General features: G+C 32.1%; 1 protein-coding gene and 1 pseudogene across 5 annotated transcripts in view; one reads left to right on the top strand and one right to left on the bottom strand.

Moving 5' to 3' along the window:
• The window catches only part of GRIK2 (glutamate ionotropic receptor kainate type subunit 2), a 721,121-nt gene that overhangs the window by 638,434 nt on the left and 62,974 nt on the right, over positions 1 to 19,713 (top strand). The window lies entirely within an intron of this gene.
• LOC104650626 (lysM and putative peptidoglycan-binding domain-containing protein 2 pseudogene) lies at positions 17,915 to 18,301 on the bottom strand (annotated as a pseudogene).

The following is a 19,713-nucleotide window of genomic DNA, read 5'->3' as shown; positions in this document are numbered from 1 at the left end:
TATCCTCTCAGCCCCATTAAGACCCATACACCACTCTCTTTACATAATGAACCACTCTAAGGTGCATTAGCGTATGTCTTTGATTATGGTTATATTCTTAAAGAATTTATGCTGGCACTTTTAATATGTGTCTTCGGTATTTTTAAATTTTAAATTTGTATTTTCGTTTTATTTTCCACTCAATGTAATTATTAATTGTTAATTGTTTCTAACGCCACAAGTTTTCTATGGTATCTGCCCATCACATACTATTTATTTCCTAATGATAGAAACTTCGTTGACTTCAACTTCCTGTTATCAGAAACTATTCTTTAATAAGAGTGTCCATACAGTTTTAATTCAGAAACTATTAATTCTTTAATAACTTCAATTTCCTCCTATCAGAAATTATACTTTAATAAGAGTTTCCATACAGTGTTAATTCATTCCTAATCAATATGTGGTGCCAGTTAATGTGCCAAATTATCTGTCTATATCTATTTGTCTATTACCTATCATCTATATATCATCACATTGATCTGTTTCCAAAGTCTTAATTACATTCTATCAATCTTCTTGTCGGTTTAGCTCCATTTATTTTTACTAAAAATTTTAGTAGGTTATTTAATATTGAATAGTTTCTCTTTTTTCTTCTTTTGCAAAATTTACTCTTCTATGGAAATTTATTATGATATGTAAACGGGAATACATTTGCCAAAGAACAACAACAAAAAAGCTTTCTTTTCAGTTTTTAGCTTTATTGAGCTAAAATTGACATACAATAAACTTCACAAGTTTAAAATGTAAATTTGAAATTTTTAACATATGCATACATCAGTGACAAAATACCACAGTCAAGATAGTGAGCATATCTACCACTCCTGAAAGTTTCCTTGTACCCCTTGCTAATATGGCCCCACACTTTTTCTTAATACCACCCCAATCATAGGCAACTACTGATCTGTTTTTTGTCAGTACAGATTAGTTTACATTTTCTAAAATTTTATGTAAGTCAAATTGTATGGTGTGGGTACACTGTATAAGGAAATGGTTCACACCCTGGGCTGGACAGAGGAGGACAGTGAGATTTCATCATGCTACTCAGAATGAGGCACAATTTAAAATTTATGAATTGTTAATTTCTGAAAATTTCTATTTAATATTTGTAGACCACAGTTGATTGCAGGTAATCATGTAACCACAGATAAAGGAACACTACTGTGTGTACTCAATGTGTGTTCATTTTTGTCTTTCTTCTTTCATTTTGCTTCAATATTTTGAGATTTATCTATGCTATTTTACCTTAGTCTATGACTTGTCTTTTCATACTCTTAAAAGTGGCTTTGGAATAGAAGAATTACCCAATAAGTTTAATAAAACCTGATTTATGTGGGGGTGTTTTGCTCTTATGGATTGTGTTTTTATTGCCTTACTTAAGAAATATTTTCCAAATTCAAATCCACAATATTTTCCTGCTATATTTTCTTCTAGATGTTTTATAGGGTTAGGTTTAAAAATTGGTTCTAAGATTCATTTTGAGTTAATTGTTGTACATGATAAAGATATAGATCAAAGTTTTTGTTTAAATTTCCTGAATGTATAATGTTATGTGACCATATTTTGAAAAGATTATACTTTTTAAAATGAATGTCCTTTGCACCTAGTTTAAAAAATCAGTTTGAACATATATGTGTGCGATTTTCTTTTCTTTTTTCTTTCTTTCTTTCTTTTTTTTTTTTTTTCTTTTTGAGTCAGAGTCTTATTCTGTCTCCCAGGCTGGAGTGCAAGATCTCAGCTCACTGAAACATTTGCCTCCAAGGTTCAAGCAATTCTCCTGCCTCAGCCTCCCGGGTAGCTGGGATTACAGGCCCGCACCACCACACCTGGCTAATTTTTATATTTTTAGTAGAGACAAGGTTTCACCATGTTGGCCAGACTGGTCTCAAACTCCTGATCTCAGGTGATCCTCCTGCCTCAGCCTCCCAAAGTGGGGTTTTATTTTACTCTTTAATCTGCTACACTTGTCTATTCCAATTCTACATTGTCTTGTTGACTGTAGGTTTGTAATAATTACTGATTCAGGTAGTATATGTCCTTTCCCATTTCTATCTAAATTTTAGAGTCAGCACGACAAATTCTATGAAATACTTGTTAAAAATTTCATTGGCATTTCATTGAATTTGTAGATTATTTAGTGAATAATTAACATCTTAAAAATTGATAATATCACTATATAAACACACTATATTTCATCATTAATGTTTAATTTCTCTCAGTAATTTTTTTAGATTTCAGTTTCTAGATCTTACATAAATTTTCCAGTTATACCCATGTATTTTATAATTTTGATGCCATTGTAAATGATATTTTCAAAAATTTCAATTTTGTAGAAACACAATTGATTGCAATTGATTGTTTATAGTGATCTTGTATCCTGATACATGCATTAAGCTATCTTATTAGTTCAAGAAGATTTGTTTTTTTGTAAAGTAACATGTTGTCTATTAAAAAAAAAAAAAGGTTTTTCTCTTTCCCATCAATCCAAATGACTATATAAGGTTTTTTTGCCTTACTACATTGACTGGAATCTTGATTAGGAATAGTGAGAAAAGATACATTTTTCTTTTTTCCTATCAAAGGGGAAAATATTAAGTTTTAACATAATTAACTATATTAGCTTCAGGTTGTTGTAGGTACCTTTTATCAGGTAGGGGAATTTTCCTTTTTTTTCTTGTTTCCTGAAATATTCTTTATAGTGTTTTCTAATCGGGAACAATGGCTCCATTTCTCTAAAGCTTTTTAGAAATCTACTGAGATGATCACATATGTATATGATGAGTGATATTCCATTTTATTCTAATGTTAAAGCAATCTTGCATTTTTGAGATAAAGTCAAATTGGCCTCTGTTTTACGTATAGTGTTGAATTTACTTGTTACCATTTCTCAAAAAATTTACATCTATGTTCATGAGGGATATTGGTCTATAAATCTTGCTTCTATTGTTTCTTTGCTAGTTTTGCTTTCAGACTTATGTTTGCTTTATATCATGTTAAGAATACTCTGTCTTCTATTTTCTGAAATATTTAATTTTTTTTAAATGTTCGGTAGAATTTACTGTGATATCACCTGGGCATAGAGTTTTCTTTCTGGAAGGCTTTTTTTTGTTTGTTTGTTTTTCTTTTTAAATTCTTCTCTTCTTCTTTATTTATAGACAGAGGGCACACATACAGTTCTGTTATATGGGAATATTGCTTCGGGGTTGGGGTAATGATCCTATGATCCAGGTAATGAGCATAGTACCCAACAGGTAGTTATTCAGTCTATGACTCCTCCCTACCTCACCCCTCCAGCAGTCCACAGTGCCTATGGTTCCCACGTTTTACATCCAGGTGTGCTCATTAAAAACAGAAAACCAAATACCTTATGTTCTTGCTTCTTAGTTTTCACTTAGAAGCAAGAACATAAGGTATTTGCTTTTCTGTTTTTAATGACAAGTTCTGTTTTTCATAAATCTAGGTTTATTTAGGTTATTCATATTATTTTTAGTGAGCTTTGGTAGTTTTTGTCTTTCAAATTATCTGTAAAATCTACAATGGTGTTACTTCTTGCATTGTAAAATCTACAATTGGTATTACCTGCTACTGGTAATTTGTGTTCTCTCTCTCTTGTTTCTGATCAATCTAGCTTAAGCCTGATAAATTTTATTGACATTTTGAAAGAGCCGGATTTAAAATCTCATTGATTTTCTCTATATTTCTTTTTTCTAGTTATTCATTTCCCACTGTAATCTATATTATGCCTTTTCTTGGCTTACTGTTGGTTTCATTTGCTCTCCTTTTTCTCAATCTTTTTTTTCTGATATCCTGACATTCTTTGCCTCATATTATTTCTACGCCTACTGAAAAATATAATTGAGCTGAATTTTAAAAAATATGGATACTTCAGGATACTTCTGAATGATGAGTGAGTGGAAGTCATTATTTGTCATATCACAAATCTACGGATTGCTAACATTCAATTAGTTAACCAAAATCCCAAATGCCCGCTAGGTGCCCAACACTGTTCCAGTCATTCTTCTTCTTTTCTTTCTTTCTTTCTTTTGTTCTTTCTTTTTTTTTTTTTTTGTAATTTTACTTTAAGTTCCAGGATACATGTGCAGAAAGTGCAGGTCTGTTACATAGGTATACATATGCCATGGTGGTATGCTGCACTTATCAACCTGTCATGTAGGTTTTAAGCTCCACATGCATTAGATATTGTCCCAATGCACTCCCTCCCCTTGCTCCCCATCCCATGACAGGCCCTGGTGTGTGATGTTCCCCTTTCTGTGTACATGTATTCTCATTGTTCAACTCACACTTATGAGTGAAAACATGCGATATTTTATTTTCTGTTCCTATATTGGTTTGCTGAGAATGATGGTTTCCAGTTTCATCTACATTCTTGCAAAGGACATGAACTCATTCTTTTTTTATGACTGCATAATATTCCGTGGTGTATATGTGCCACATTTTTCTTTATCCATTCTATAATTAATGGGTATTTGAATTGGTTCCAGGTCTTTGCTATTGAATTCTTAAGTGGAAGTTGAGGTAGTGGATTTGAATCTTTTTATCTTTTCTAATCTGGATGTGTAGTGCTACCGCTTCACGTAGTGTTACTGTTTTATCTAAAACTGATACATTTTATATGTTTTATTTTTATTTTCATTCAGATCAGAATGCTTTGAAATTTCTCCCTTGTTTCTCCACACCCTCTCCAGCATCTGTTGTCTCCAGATTTTTTAATGATAGACATTCTAACTGGTGTAAGATGGTATCTCAATGTAGTTTTGATTTGCATTTCTCTAATGACCAGTGATGATGAAGAATGTAAATTAGTTCAACCATTGTGGAAGACAGTGTGGCGATTCCTCAAGGACCTAAAAATAGAAATCCCATTTGACCCAGCAATCCCATTACTGAGTATATATCCAAAGGATTATAAATCATTCTACTATAAGGACACATGCACACGAATGTTCATTGCAGCACTGTTTACAATAGCAAAGACCTGGAACCGACCCAAATGCCCATCGATGATAGACTGGACAGGGAAAATGTGGTACATATACACCATGGAATATTACACAGCCATCAAAAACAATGAGTTCGTGTCCTTTGTAGGGACATGGATAAACCTGGAAACCATCATTCTCAGCAAACTGACACAAGAACAGAAAATCAAACACCACATGTTCTCACTCATAGGCGGGTGTTGAACAATGAGAACACATGGACACGGAGAGGGGAGCACTACACACTGGGGTCTGTTGGGGAAAATGGGGGGGGTGGGGAGGTGGGGAGGAGAGATAGCATGGGGAGAAATGACAGATATAGCTGAGGGGAAGGAAGGCAGCAAATCACACTGCCACATGTGTACCTATGCAACAATCTTGCATGTTCTTCACATGTATCCCAAAACCTAAAATGCAATAAAAAAAAGAAATTTCTCCCTTGATTTCTTCTTTCACTTGCTATATTGCTATAAGAAATTGTGTTATTTTCTAAATACTCAAGGATTTTCTATTTTTCTATTAATTTGATTTCTAATTTAATTTTGCAAGGAATTAATTTCAAATTTTTTTTCACTCTTTACTTATAAGGCTTAATAGTTTTTAATATATTTAATAACTATATATATTATATATATAATTGTTGTGTTGGGAATAGATACTTACAAAAGTGAACTTATGTTAGAATGCCATCAATCTCTATCTCCTCCAGGTTTTGTCTATGCCATTTAGTAATTTTAAAACTTACTTCTTTATTCCTAGATATTTGACAATTTGTATTATTATTTATATGATATTAGCCCTGTTAATATTGGATTATTACTATTTAAGGGAATGATTTTGAGTTTTATTGGCCTATCTTCTATTGCAATGAGCTTCACTTTTTAAACTAAGTACCTGGATCATGTATATATGTATGTATGATGTACGTACATATGTACATATGTTGGTACGTAAGTATGTATGGATGGATGTTTTTAGCTATTTTTATTGCATTTTAATTCTATGTAATGATTCACAGAGAACATATTCTCTCTGCTCTTGATTTTTGAAATGTATTAATGCTTCCATTGTTTTCTTTACAAGGTCTATTTTTGTTAAGTTTATATATGCTATAAAGTTCTTTTTTGTTATTTTGGGTAACAAACATTAATATATGAATGCAATAATCAAATATTTACATACTTCTTAATGCCTTCATAATTATTCAGTCACTGTAACAACAATGATAAAAAGGTAATTCCAATTACAACCCCACCTACTACCACTGATTTGTTCATTTCTAACTATAGTTCCACCAGTTGTTTCTTATAAATATCTAAAAAGACTACATTTTTTAGATACATACATAGATTTATAACTGTTACATTATATTCATCTATTGTTTAAATAGGGTATGGAATTTTACTTTATTCTTTATGATTTGTATACTTTAGTTCTATTTTTAATTATAAAGTTGCTTGAATAGGCTTCTTTAATTTATAATTGACTTATTTAAATTTCAATACTTTTGTTTTTAAACTTTCTTTGTTCTTTTGGTTGTGACTCATAGATTTCAGAAACCTAGAACTTATTCTCCTATCCGATCTGAAGTTAATGCCTTGATACAAGTTTAATTTAGTTGTATTAACTTTAATTATAGTTATGTTATGATTTACTATAGTTTTTCCATTTTATACTCATTTGTTTATCACAATCCCATTTATCTTGTTTATTCATATTTATGAGATGAATGGAATTGCATACATACACACACACACACACATATATGTGTATATATATATACACACACACATGAATAAACATGGGACTCATGGAATGGGAGTATACATGCCCTCATGCTTATGTTTCTATTTTGCTATTTACTTCCTGGAATCATCTTGGAACCCTCTGGCTCATAGATATCACAACACCCAAAACACATATGATATTGATATTTATAAATTTATTGATTGTAGTAAACATACTACATTTATTTTGAAACTTTATTGTTTACGTTGACATTAATATTTAACAAATAATTTACTGATTATTCTCATTCATATCCTAAAAACATGACATATTGAAATTATTATATTTCTTTCTAGAGTATATTGTTTAACTATATTAACAAAAACTGTGTTCACATGACAAAGACTTTTATTTTGTCATTGCATATATCTGCCAGTTTGCTGGAAAAAATTAGACTATAATTTTTTCAACTATTCAACAATATTATTCCTTTGACTTCTCATATCTAGAGTGGCTGTTGTGAAGACCAATAAGTATCTAATAATTGTTCCTCATATACACCAATGAACACTATGCAGCCGTGAAAAACGATGAGTTCATGTCCTTTGTAGGGACATGGATGAACCTGGAAACCATCATTCTCAGCAAACTGACACAAGAACAGAAAATCAAACACCACATGTTCTCACTCATAGGCGGGTGTTGAACAACGAGAACACATGGACACAGGGAGGGGAGCACTACACTCTGGGGTCTGTTGGGGGGAAGTAAGGGAGGGACAGCGGCAGGTGGGGAGGAGGGGAGAGATAGCATGGGGAGATATGCCAGATAGAGGTGATGGGGAAGAAGGTGGCAAATCACACTGCCACACGTATACGTATGCAACAATCTTGCATGTTCTTCACATGTACCCCAAAACCTAAAATGCAATAAAATAAATAAAAACAAAATAAAATAAAATAAAATAAAATAAAATAAAATAAAATAAAATAAAATAAAATAAAATGGTCGTGCAAAAAAAAAAAAAAAGAAAAAAAAGAAAAAAGAAAAAAAATAAAAGAATACTGGTAAGAGACCATGTGTCCAGGAGCCCTTTGGTAATGGCCATTTAGGGTAGTGAAATGTGTGCTCTTTGGTGGCAGACTTCATGGGTTTATATCCCACTTGTGGTGTCTATAAAACATGATCTCTAACAAGTTACTTCATCATTGCTGTTGTTGTTTTTAAACCTCTCATTCCTTATCCAAGGTAGGGCTACCCATAGAACTTCCCTTTCATTGTTGTTTTGAAGAATAAATGTGTCAAAGTCAAAAAAAAAATTGTTCCTTTTATTGATATAATTTCTTTTTAAAAAGAATTTAGAACTTTTCATGTAGTGTAACTAGAAGTTAATTTTTAAAATTCTATACTGGTTAGCACTCTAAAAACTATTAATCTGATTTGTAATATAATCATATCGACTAGGTATTAAAGTTTTATTTTTGTTTCCTGTATTTTATTTATTTCTCTTTTACTAATTCTATCTACCATTCTGTAGATTTCTACTCATGTAGACCTTTTTAAATTTTAACTGCACATTTATTTCTTTCATTATTTCAACTACTGTATTTTATTATCTAGTATCATGAATGTATTTTATATTTGCATTTATATTTGTTCACACTCCCTCCGGTTTTGAATATTATTTTATTTTGCATTCATGTTTTCCATCAATTATTTCTAATTTGCTACTCTTGTTCAGTAAGCTGTCGTTTATAGTTCTTCATATTCTTTATGTATTAAATTTTTTTCCTGTAAGTTCATTTTTTTTTGGAATAGTTATCTGCCTCGGATCATAATAACATACTGAGGGGAGGGGGAAAAACTAGTTTCTGATTTATACCTTATAGAGCTTTTATGAGGTTAAAGAGAGAGGTAGCAGATACCAACTGCTTTTATGGTCTGATCTCATTCATCTGCACACCACCTTATATTAAAATGTAACATGCCGTTCTGATTTTTTTTCTGTACCTCCACTTGAGGCCTGCTTATTTCTAAGATTTATGTTTCAATGTTAAAATTACTAATTTCATATAATGATGAGGTGATCAAAGAGGGTTAGAAGCAATTCAATTCTTAGGGGTGAAGGCATGATATACCTGTTGCTCATGCCTAAACCTGTCTGCCCTCTAGTGCAACCTTGTTTTTGTTTTCACCTCTTAGTACAAAGATCAGCTATTATTATTTCTGCTCTTTGGAATCAGAGAGTATAATATACCTAATACCAAGGAGAGAAATGTATTTATATAGAATAGCCTTTCACATTATATTATTATAGTTAAACTGCATCCCCACCACCTTTTCACCAATGCATTTTTTTTGTTGTTTTTGTCCACAGAAGAATCTATTCATTTGGTATTTCCAGGGAATTGTTAAGATTTTAACATCAATTTCTGGCATAAAAATATATTTCAATGTATGTAAATGGCAGAAGAACATTAATCTATATTTATTAGTACTTTTATCAAGAAATAGGAGCTTCTCATGTACTTCCTTTTATGTATTTTATTACTCTTGAATTTTTTATCTTTAGGTTTGTACTGACTAGAAGCACAATATTTCATATGTGTTATGTATATATTACATATATATTTGTATATTAAGTATATATATATATACAATTCACTAAGGTATCTACATATATATTTGTATAAGCATAATGTACACATAAAGTAATACAATATTATACATATTTGCAATATGAGATTCTGTGAAATATGTTCTTTAAAATTCCGATCTTCAAGTAAAATATTAATATATAATCTATAAGTTGTGATCTCTATTTTGGCCATACACTTGGAACTTCTTATTTATAAATTAGTAGTATAATTTTGTTGATATTATAAAATTTAAATAAGTAAATGCCAGAGTCCAATCACTGAGCTCTGGATCTATGCATATGTGTGATTCTTGGCCAAGAAGAACAACTGATAGTTGATTCAGTCTTATGCATAACTCTGAGGGGTTAAGTGTCCTTATTGGCCTTCCTATGTAAATCTTTCCATTTATATAACCTTTCCTTATAAATAAGCTTTATCTTTCATATATTATGCATTTATCTTATGCATTTATTTTTTCTTTGAATCACTGTTTAGAATGCTTAAAGCCTAACATTTAGTCCAGTAAATTCACTTTTACACTAAGCTTCAAATATAATAAGTGAAACTATATTTTTATTTCTTATCCAAGTGTATTATATTACTTTGCTATAGCTAGTATAACAAAATAATATAGATTGGGTAATTTAAACAATATATACTAGCTTTCTGTCATTTTTGGAGGCTGAAAATTTAAGATCAAGATGCTGGCAGAGTTGGATTCTTCTAAAGCCTCTCTCTTTGGCCACCTTCTCTGTGTGTGCACATGGTCTCTCTTCTGTGTGCAAGTGTGTCCCTAGTGTCTCTTATGTGTCCTGATTTCCTCTTATAAAGATTCAAGCTCAGTTAGATTAAGACCAACTGTGTAATTACCTGTTTAAATGCACCTATCTCGATATACAGTTACATTCTTAGGTATTGAGGGTTAGGACGTCGACAGATGAATTTGAGGGGGATACAATTCAGCCCATGGTACCAAAGATTCTGCTAAGTAAATATTATTTATAACATTAGTGCAGAAAAAATACAACATTGTGTAATAAAAAATAAGAAATATTTTCTTTTTCTTTTTCTTTTTTAATTGTCATTTAGGTTCTGGAGTACATGTGCAGATTGTGCAGGATTGTTGCATAGGTACATACATAGAAAGGTGGTTTGCTGCCTTCATCACCCCATCACCTGTATCTGGTATTTCTCCCCTCATATTCCTTCCCCACCCCCACTGTCCCTCCCCTAGGCCCCCCCACTGACCGCAGTGTATGATGCCCCCCCCAGTGTCCATGTGTTCTCATTGCTCAACACCCACCTATGAGTGATAACATATAGTGTTTGGTTTTCTGTTCTTGTGTCAGCTTGCTGAGAATGATGATTTCCACCTTTATCCATGTCCCTGCAAAGGACATGAACTCATTCCTTTTTATGGCTGCATAGTATTCCATGGATACTATGTTTCACATTTTCCTTGTCCAGTCTATCATCCATGGACATTTGGGTCAGTTCCAGGTCTTTGCTATTGTAAACAGTGTCACAATGAACATACGTGTGCATGTGTCTTCATAATAGAACAATTTGTAATTTTTTATGTATACATCCAGCAATGGAATTGCTGAGTCAAATGGTATTTCTGTTTCTAGGTCCTTGAGGAATCACCACACTGTCTTCCACTATGGTTGAACTAATTTACACTCCCACCAACAGTGTAAAAGTGTTTCTATTTCTCCACATCCTCTCCAGCATCAGTTGTTTCCAGAGATTTTAATGATCACCATTCTAATTGGAATGAGATACTATCGCAGTGTGGTTTTGATTTGCATTTTTCTAATGACCAGTGATAATGAGCATTTTTTTCTGTTTTTTTTTTTTTTTCTTTTTTTTGGCCTCATCGATGCCTTCTTTTGTAAAGTGTCTGTTCTTATCCTTCGCCCACTTTTGAATGAGTTTTTTTTTTTTTTTTTTTTTTTTTTTTTTTTTTTTTTTTCTTGTAAATCTGTTTTAGTTCTTCATAGATTCTGGATATTAGCCCTTTGTCAGATGGATTGATTGCAAACTTTTTTTCCTTTTCTTTTGGTTGCCTGTTAACTCTAATGATTGTTTCCTTTGCTGTACAGAAGCTCTGGAGTTTAATTAGATTTTTGTCTATTTTGGCTTTTGTTGCCATTGCTTTTGGTGTTTTAGCCATGAAGTTCTGGATGGTTTTGCCTAGGTTTTCTTTGAGGGTTTTTATGGTGTTAGGTCTTATATTTAAGTCTTTAATCCATCTGGAGTTAATTTTGGTGTAAGGTTTCCGGAAGGGGTCCAAAAATTATTAAATTTGTACGATAAAATAACAGGGCAATTCAACAAAAATGAAGGAGCCTATCTTTTATTTCTTGGTACAATAGTTAGGAGATGTTGGTAGAAAGGGTATTTGATTTGAGAACAGATAATAAACCTTTTATACATATACATATGTCCGAATATTTATATGTTTAAATATATATATGTATATATACACATACACACACACACACACACACACACATATATATATATATATATATATTTTATTTTTTTTTTTTGAGACAGCCTCTGTCTGTGACACAAGCTGGAGTGCAGTGGTGCAATGATAGCTCACTGCAACCTGGATCTCCTAGGCTCAAGCAATTCTCCCGCCTCAGCCTCGGGAGTAGATGGAACTACATTCATGCACCACCACACTTGGATAATTTTTGTATTTTTTGTAGATACAAGGTTTTGCCATATTGCCCAAGCTGGTCCTAAACGACTGGGCTCAAGTGATCCTCCTGCCTTGGCCTCCTGAAGTGTGGGGATTACACATGTGAACCACTGCGCCTGGTCTAGTATACTTTATTATTGAAGTAATGATCCTCATTAAACCCCTTGACTCCATAAGCCATGTGATTTTTTTTTTAATGATGTGTTTACAGAATAATGTTTTGGGAGAGCAAATGAGTAATATATTTGAAGTTCTACTATAATAAAATTACAAATAATTATATTATTATTTGATATTGCTATCATGATTATAATTATCTTCATTTTTGTGTAACATAATTCTGACAAAAATAAACATATTTTCTGTGCAATTTTAAATGAGAATAATTAGTATTAATTTTGTGGAAGAACTTTACGGAACCCTTTTCAATTATTTAAAAATACTCCTAATCCTGTGAAAATTAATGTATATTGTTAAGAACCTATTGTATATAAAATACTAGATTGAGTGTTGTGCATGATACAAATGTAAACAAAACATATTCCAGTTTTTAAGACAATTGTTTCTAGTAAAAGTCATATACCAAATTGACTATGGAAGGTTCTTAAGAATAACACCACATGAAGTTTGGCTATAGCCTATGAGAGTTTGTAGAAAGTTATGATCGTAACTGTTTGGTGCAGAGAGAGAAGATAAGAAAATACATTTTGAGAAGGTAATTGAAAAGGAGAGAAATGGGAGGAAATTAGGCCAGTGTAAGAATTCATATGAGTTTGAGTGAAAAGTAATGAAGTCCTGAAAGAAAGTAACATTTGAGAACTAGATAAGAGAAAGATAAATGACATAAATATTTAAAAGCAGGGTTTGCAAGCTGTTAGAATATTCTTTTCTTGACACCTTCACTTTGTGACAGTACTCATTCTACTTTGCATCATCAGTAACAATGGTTGTATTCTTCTTTTGATCCCATATTTATGGAGGTGGCAATAATACTACATTTTGTTTTTCTCCCATGAAAATCATGAGAACAATTATATGAACCATTCTTATTAAGCTTTAAGAATTGAATTGCATTGAAACAATGCAATTGTTGAAACAGATGGAATTGACAGTTTTCATACTAGATGATAGTGAGGGAGGAAAGTAAAAAAGGGATAATACCATTTATATAAATACAAGTTAGAAAAAAATGTTTACTTGGGGAAGATGCTTAATTCACTCTGAGATGGATCTAGTTTAAGAGGCTAGAATTATAAGTAGATGGCAATGTTAAATAAATTATTGGACATTTTGTTGTCTCTTAGGGAAATGTCTCTATCCTTCCTAAATGCAGGAAGAAATCTCCCTACATTTTAGGTATAAGTAAAGGAAACCAATCCCATTAACACATAATTATTCAAGTTCTTAAATGGATGGTCTTACCAAGGTGACATTGATAAGAAAAAGCAGTGGTAGAACATTAAGGAAATTAAAAGTTAGAAGGCAGGGAAAAGGAAAAACAACAACCACAACATCTTAAAGTAAATTAGAAAGGTGGAACCAAAGAAAAGTAAAGTATTTTATGCCAGGGAGATGGGAAGATGTCAAGAAGTCTAGCTAAAGAATGTTAGGGAACCATTGGTCTGTGACTTTAAAGCTTCAGTGTGCACATAGGAAGGAGCAACTGGAAAGGTAAAGCTAGAAAAAGACAAGAAGGAGAAAGCATGCTTTTTGGAATGAGGAGTTGTAAGACTCAAACAGCACAGAGTGGGTAAAATTAGAAAGGAGTAGTTTTGAGAATATATGAAATAGGCATAAGCTATTTGATGGAACCAATTTTAATGGCTTCAGGAAAGTTGAAAGCAAGGTCAACTGATGACAGAGCACAAGTAAGAAAGTATTTCAGTGATAAAGAAAAGTAAAAAATATTTTCTATGGACACAGCAAGAGATGGGTGAAAATTATAATTAACAAAGAAGACTCATGTGACCCACCATTAATAATAAACTCTGGGAATTTAAAGATTTGAATTCTAGAAGAAATTTTGCCCTAAAACATGAGATGCTAATATTAGGCAAATTATTTAAGGATTCGCTTTTGGCTTTTCCAACTGTAAAATATTTTCTAACAGTAATTATCTGATCAAAATAATTTTATGAGTCCTAATGAATCCATGGTAAACTTCCAGTGAATCATAGTGACTCTCACTGAAAGTGAGTGTTTCAGGACTTTGAAAAAGAATAGTTATTATACAGCCATTTATAACCAGAACCATACTAGCATAATATAAATTCTAAGGAAGTACTTCAAAATGCAGTGTTATACATATTTTGTAAATCAATAACATGTAATATACATGTATACACACATATCCGTAGTTATAATAAATTATGTTTAAAGAACTAATTATTTATTGTTGTTAAGTAACAGAAGAACAGATTTAGATCAAATTACTTCAAATTAACATCAAAAAGTGTTATTGGTATAAGTTAATTGAAATAAATTAGTAACCAGTTATTTTTAAAATGTATATCTATGTATTAATTAGATTGATTTTTTTATGGTTACTTGATGGTTTATGTAGATATGCACTTTATGTTTTCTGAACACATAAAAAAGAATTGGCAGATGTAACTAATGAGTCATTTTTATTTTTCATTTTGTGGCCCTGTATCACAGACTTACTTTTGTTGGCTCCATTTTGAATGATGCCCTACTTTATCATCACTGTAATGATTATTTCTTGTGGGGTTTTTATATAAATGCCAAGTTTATTCAGTTTCTACTTCCAGTTGTTTAAATTTAAAAGATTATTTGCATCTCCTGAAACTATAGTTTTTAAATTATATACATTACTTGTCCTGGCTTATTAAAATTCAGGTTCATATGACTTCTGTTAAGTTTCTTTCTTTATTTCCACTTCTCTCTTTGTGAATACCTTCAACAGAAACTGCTAAAAAGAAAGAACTTCCCTTTCCACAAGTGGTAGCAGAAGAGGAAAGTAATAGACTGATAAGGATTTGGATGTAAGAAAATAACTTCTGGATTAATTACTACCTAAACCTTCATATTTAAAAAGTCTTTGATTCTCTAAGCTTCTTAACTGAACTAATGAATTTACTCTTGTCTATACCTATTTCCCCATTTTTGACTTTACTTTTCCAAACTCTTACTCTGTTAACTGTCTAATTTTTTTTTTTTTTTTTTTTTTTTTTTTTTTTTTTTTGAGACGGAGTTTCGCTCTTGTTACCCAGGCTGGAGTGCAATGGCGTGATCTCGGCTCACCGCAACCTCCACCTCCTGGGTTCAGGCAATTCTCCTGCCTCAGCCTCCTGAGTAGCTGGGATTATAGGCACGCACCACCACGCCCAGCTAATTTTTTGTATTTTTAGTAGAGACGGGGTTTCACCATGTTGACCAGGATGGTCTTGATCTCTCGACCTCGTGATCCACCCGCCTCGGCCTCCCAAAGTGCTGGGATTACAGGCTTGAGCCACCGCGCCCGGCTACTGTCTAATTTTGCTGTATATGAGATACATGAACACACTCAACAACTATACCATATTAGGTAGGAAATCATATCCTTGTATGTGAGACGCATGGCAAAATGAGTGTATGCAATCTTCTGGGGAAAGAATAAAGATTACCTTGTTTAGAAGATTTTAGAAACCATGAAATACAAAAGCAGGGCATGTGCATATATAGTGCTTTTAAAACTTGAGTGCAATGTATAACTACTGCCTTATGAAAACTTAAGCAACATATATGTATACTTATAAATTATTTATATATTTATAAATTAATAAACTTTATTTTAGAGCATTTTAAAGTTCACAACAATATTGAACAGAGAAAGTTCCAATATACCCACAAGTCACCACATATGCACAATCTCTCTATCAATGTGCTGCACCAGAATGGCTGTATTTGTTACTATTGATGGATTTGACACTGGCACATCATTATCACTCAGTGTCCCTAGTTTATATTGTTTCACTCTTGATATTGTATTTTATGGGTTTTGAAAAATGTCTAATGATATTCATCTACCATTATAGTGTAATACAAAGTAATTTCACTGCCCTAATCCTCTATGTTCTTCCTATTCATCTCTCCCTTCTTCTTAACCTATGACAGCCACTTTTCTTTTTACGGCTCCATAGTTTTGCCTTTTCCAGAATATCATACAGTTGAAATTATACAGTCCATGTCTTTCAAAACTGGCTTCGTACATTTAATATTAAGAATTTGATTTTCTTCCACATATTTTCTTTCTTGGGTAGAGAGTTTCTTTTTAATAAGTACTTTTTCCTTTGTGTTGGTCTACCTCAGTTTATTTATCCACCCATTTAATGAAAAACATATTGCTGGCTTTTAAATTTTGGCAATTGTGAATAAAACCACTGTAAACATTTACAAATAGGATTTTGTGTGTTCATAAGTTTTCGATTTCTTAGGGTAAATATAAAGAAACATGATTACTGGATTATATAGGAAGAGTAAGTTTAGTTTTGTAAGGAAGTATTAAGCTGTCTGCCAAAGTGTCTTCCAAAATGGCACCATTTTGCATTCCCACTAGCAATGAGTAAGAGTTCCTGTTGTTCCACATTTTTACTAATGTTAGATGTTGTCAGTGTTCTAGATATTAGCCATTCTATTAGACATGTAGTGGAATCTTAGTGTTTTAGTTTGCAACTCCCTCATTATTTATGATATTGAACAATTTTTTATGGGCTTTCTTTTTATTAACATCGTTTATTTTCTCATTCAGACTTCTGTGGTATATTTTTACAAAATAGCAAACAAAATTTCGTTCTTTGTATTAATACAGAATATGTGAGACATTGAAATATATATATACATATATACACATATGTATACATATATATGTATATATATACACATATATACATATATGTATACATATATGTATATACATACACATATACATGTATATATACATATATGTATATATATTTATATACACATATAAAAATATATATACATATATACATATATGTAACATTTACATATATATTTATATGTATATAAATATACATATATGTATACATTTACATATATACATTTACATATATATGTATATATATACATATATGTAACATTTACGTTATAAACACAAAGCAAATTCAGCATCACTTAAACAGCAACTATATTTTCACATAATCAGGATTGCATAAGGAGATAAATATTACGTTTAGCCTAAATATATAAATAATGTTTAATGCTTATGTCAGTTCATATTTATAAAAACGAGTCTAGAAACTAACACCACCTACAAAAGTGATGAGCTTTAGGATACAACCTTGCCATCATGCCATAATAGACTTAAAATTATAGAAATCCAGAGGGAACTAATCACTACAGTGCAATTGCAGCAGGTAGAACTACCTACTTATGATTTTTTTTTTTTTTTTTTTTTTTTTTTGAGATGGAGTTTCGCTCTTGTTACCCAGGCTGGAGTGCAATGGCGCGATCTCGGCTCACTGCAACCTCTGCCCCCTGGGTTCAGGCAATTCTCCTGTCTCAGCCTCCTGAGTAGCTGGGATTACAGGCACACGCCACCATGCCCAGCTAATTTTTTGTATTTTTAGTAGAGACGGGGTTTCACAATGTTGACCAGGATGGTCTCGATCTCTTGACCTCGTGATCCACCCTCCTTGGCCTCCCAAAGTGCTGGGATTACAGGCTTGAGCCACCGCGCCCGGCCCTACTTATGATTTTAAGTTGAACACTATGGGAATCCAGAAAGGATGTTTTTGAATCTCCAGTTGTTGGATTCTTTATGGTCCAAACATATCTTAATTTGGGTGATAATTATGTCCCCAAATCACCAAACTGTGATAGAGGGAAGTTGCATAGGGAATTTCTTCATCTCTGCTCTCTTCTTTTAGCTTCTTGGTTGCTGGGTTGATAACTTAATCTGCAAGTTAAGTCTCTGCAGGAAATCTCTGCCTGATACTTCCTCAGGCTGAACAGGCTGAACATGAGAGTCTTGAGGAGCCACTACTGGTTCTTCCTGAGAAAAACTGTTACCAACAGTTTCATTTTCTGGATAATCAATGTAGTTAAGTTACTTTAACAACAAAGGCTTCTCTGAAAAACTGGGATATTCAGAATTTTCTTCAGAAATATACCATCATTGGTAAACAGTTTATTGGCCCTTTTAATCTGCTCCATTGTGACATTGTACTTGAGTGCAATGCCCTGCCTGTAAGCTTACTTTCTATCTGTAGCTCTTCCTTGGTAAGGTGTCTTTTTGGATCTCTTTCCCATTTTTAAAATGAGTTGTTCATAAATTTTAAGAATTCTCTGAATATTATGAATAATAGTCATTTATTGGAAGGTTTCTTGCAAAGATTTTTTCCCAGTCTGTATCATGGCTTCTCATTCTTTTGACATTGTCTTTTGCAGAACAGAATTTTAAATTTTAACAAAGTCCAGCTTATGAGTTATTTCTTTTATGAATAGTGCTTTGGTGTTGTATCTAAAAAGTCATCACCATATCCAAAGAGATTTTCTCCATTGTTATCTTCTATAATTTTATCGGTTAGCATTTTATATTTCCCTCCATGATCTATTTTGTATTATTTTTTGTAAAAGAGGTAAGGTCTGTGTATAAATTCACTTTTCTTTCTTTGGATATTTGCCAGTTCTGTTTGCTCCATTGTGTTGACTTTGTTCCTCTGTCAAAGCTTAGGTGACTATATTTATGTGGGGATACTTCTGAGCTATTTATTGTGTTCTATTGATCAACTTATCTATTCTTCACCAGTACCACACTATGTTGACTACTGTAACATTACAGTAAGCCTTGACATTGGGTAGTGTCAGTCCTCTTACTTTGTTCTTCTCTTTTTTGTTTTGAATTTAGTATTATGGGCCTTTTGCCTCTCCATATAAACTTTAGACTCAGTTTGCCAAAATGCATGTAACAATTTGCTAAGATTTTGGTTAGAATCATGTTGACCTTATAGATTAGTTGAAAAAACCTGACACCTTGACAATATTGAGTCTTCCCAGGCATGAATATGGAATATCTCTCCATTTATTTAGTTCTTTTTATTGAAATCATTCATCAAAGTATTATAATTTTCCTCATATATTTTGTGTGTATTTTATGAGATTTATATCTAAGTATTTCATTTTGGAGAGTGCTAATGCCAATAGTAATGTGTTTGTTTTTAATTTCAAATAAAATTTGCAGGTATATAGGAAAACACCTATCATTTGTATATAACTTTGAATCCTAAAACCTTTTTCTAATTGTTTATTAGTTCAAAGAATGGGTTGTAGGTATGTGGCCTTTTTTCTGAATTCTCTATTCTGTTCCATTGGTCTACGTGTCTCTTTGGGTACCAGTACCATCCTGTTTTGGTTACCATAGCCTTGTAATATAGTTTGAAGTCAGTAATGTAATGCTTCTAGCTTTGCTCTTTTTGCTTAAGAGTGCCTTGACTATTCAAACTCTCTTTAGGGTCTATGTGAATTTTAATTTTATTTTTCTAGTTATCTGAAGAATGTTATGGTAGCTTAATCAGAATAGAATGAATCTGTAAATTGCTTTGGGCATTTTGCCATTTTAATGATATTCATTTTT

The sequence above is a fragment of the Saimiri boliviensis genome, chromosome 4 (assembly GCF_048565385.1).
Source record: "Saimiri boliviensis isolate mSaiBol1 chromosome 4, mSaiBol1.pri, whole genome shotgun sequence".
In the NCBI taxonomy this organism is placed as follows: Eukaryota; Metazoa; Chordata; class Mammalia; order Primates; family Cebidae; genus Saimiri; species Saimiri boliviensis.
Note: the sequence above shows the minus strand (reverse complement) of the source record. Positions and strands in the feature narration are given on the sequence as shown.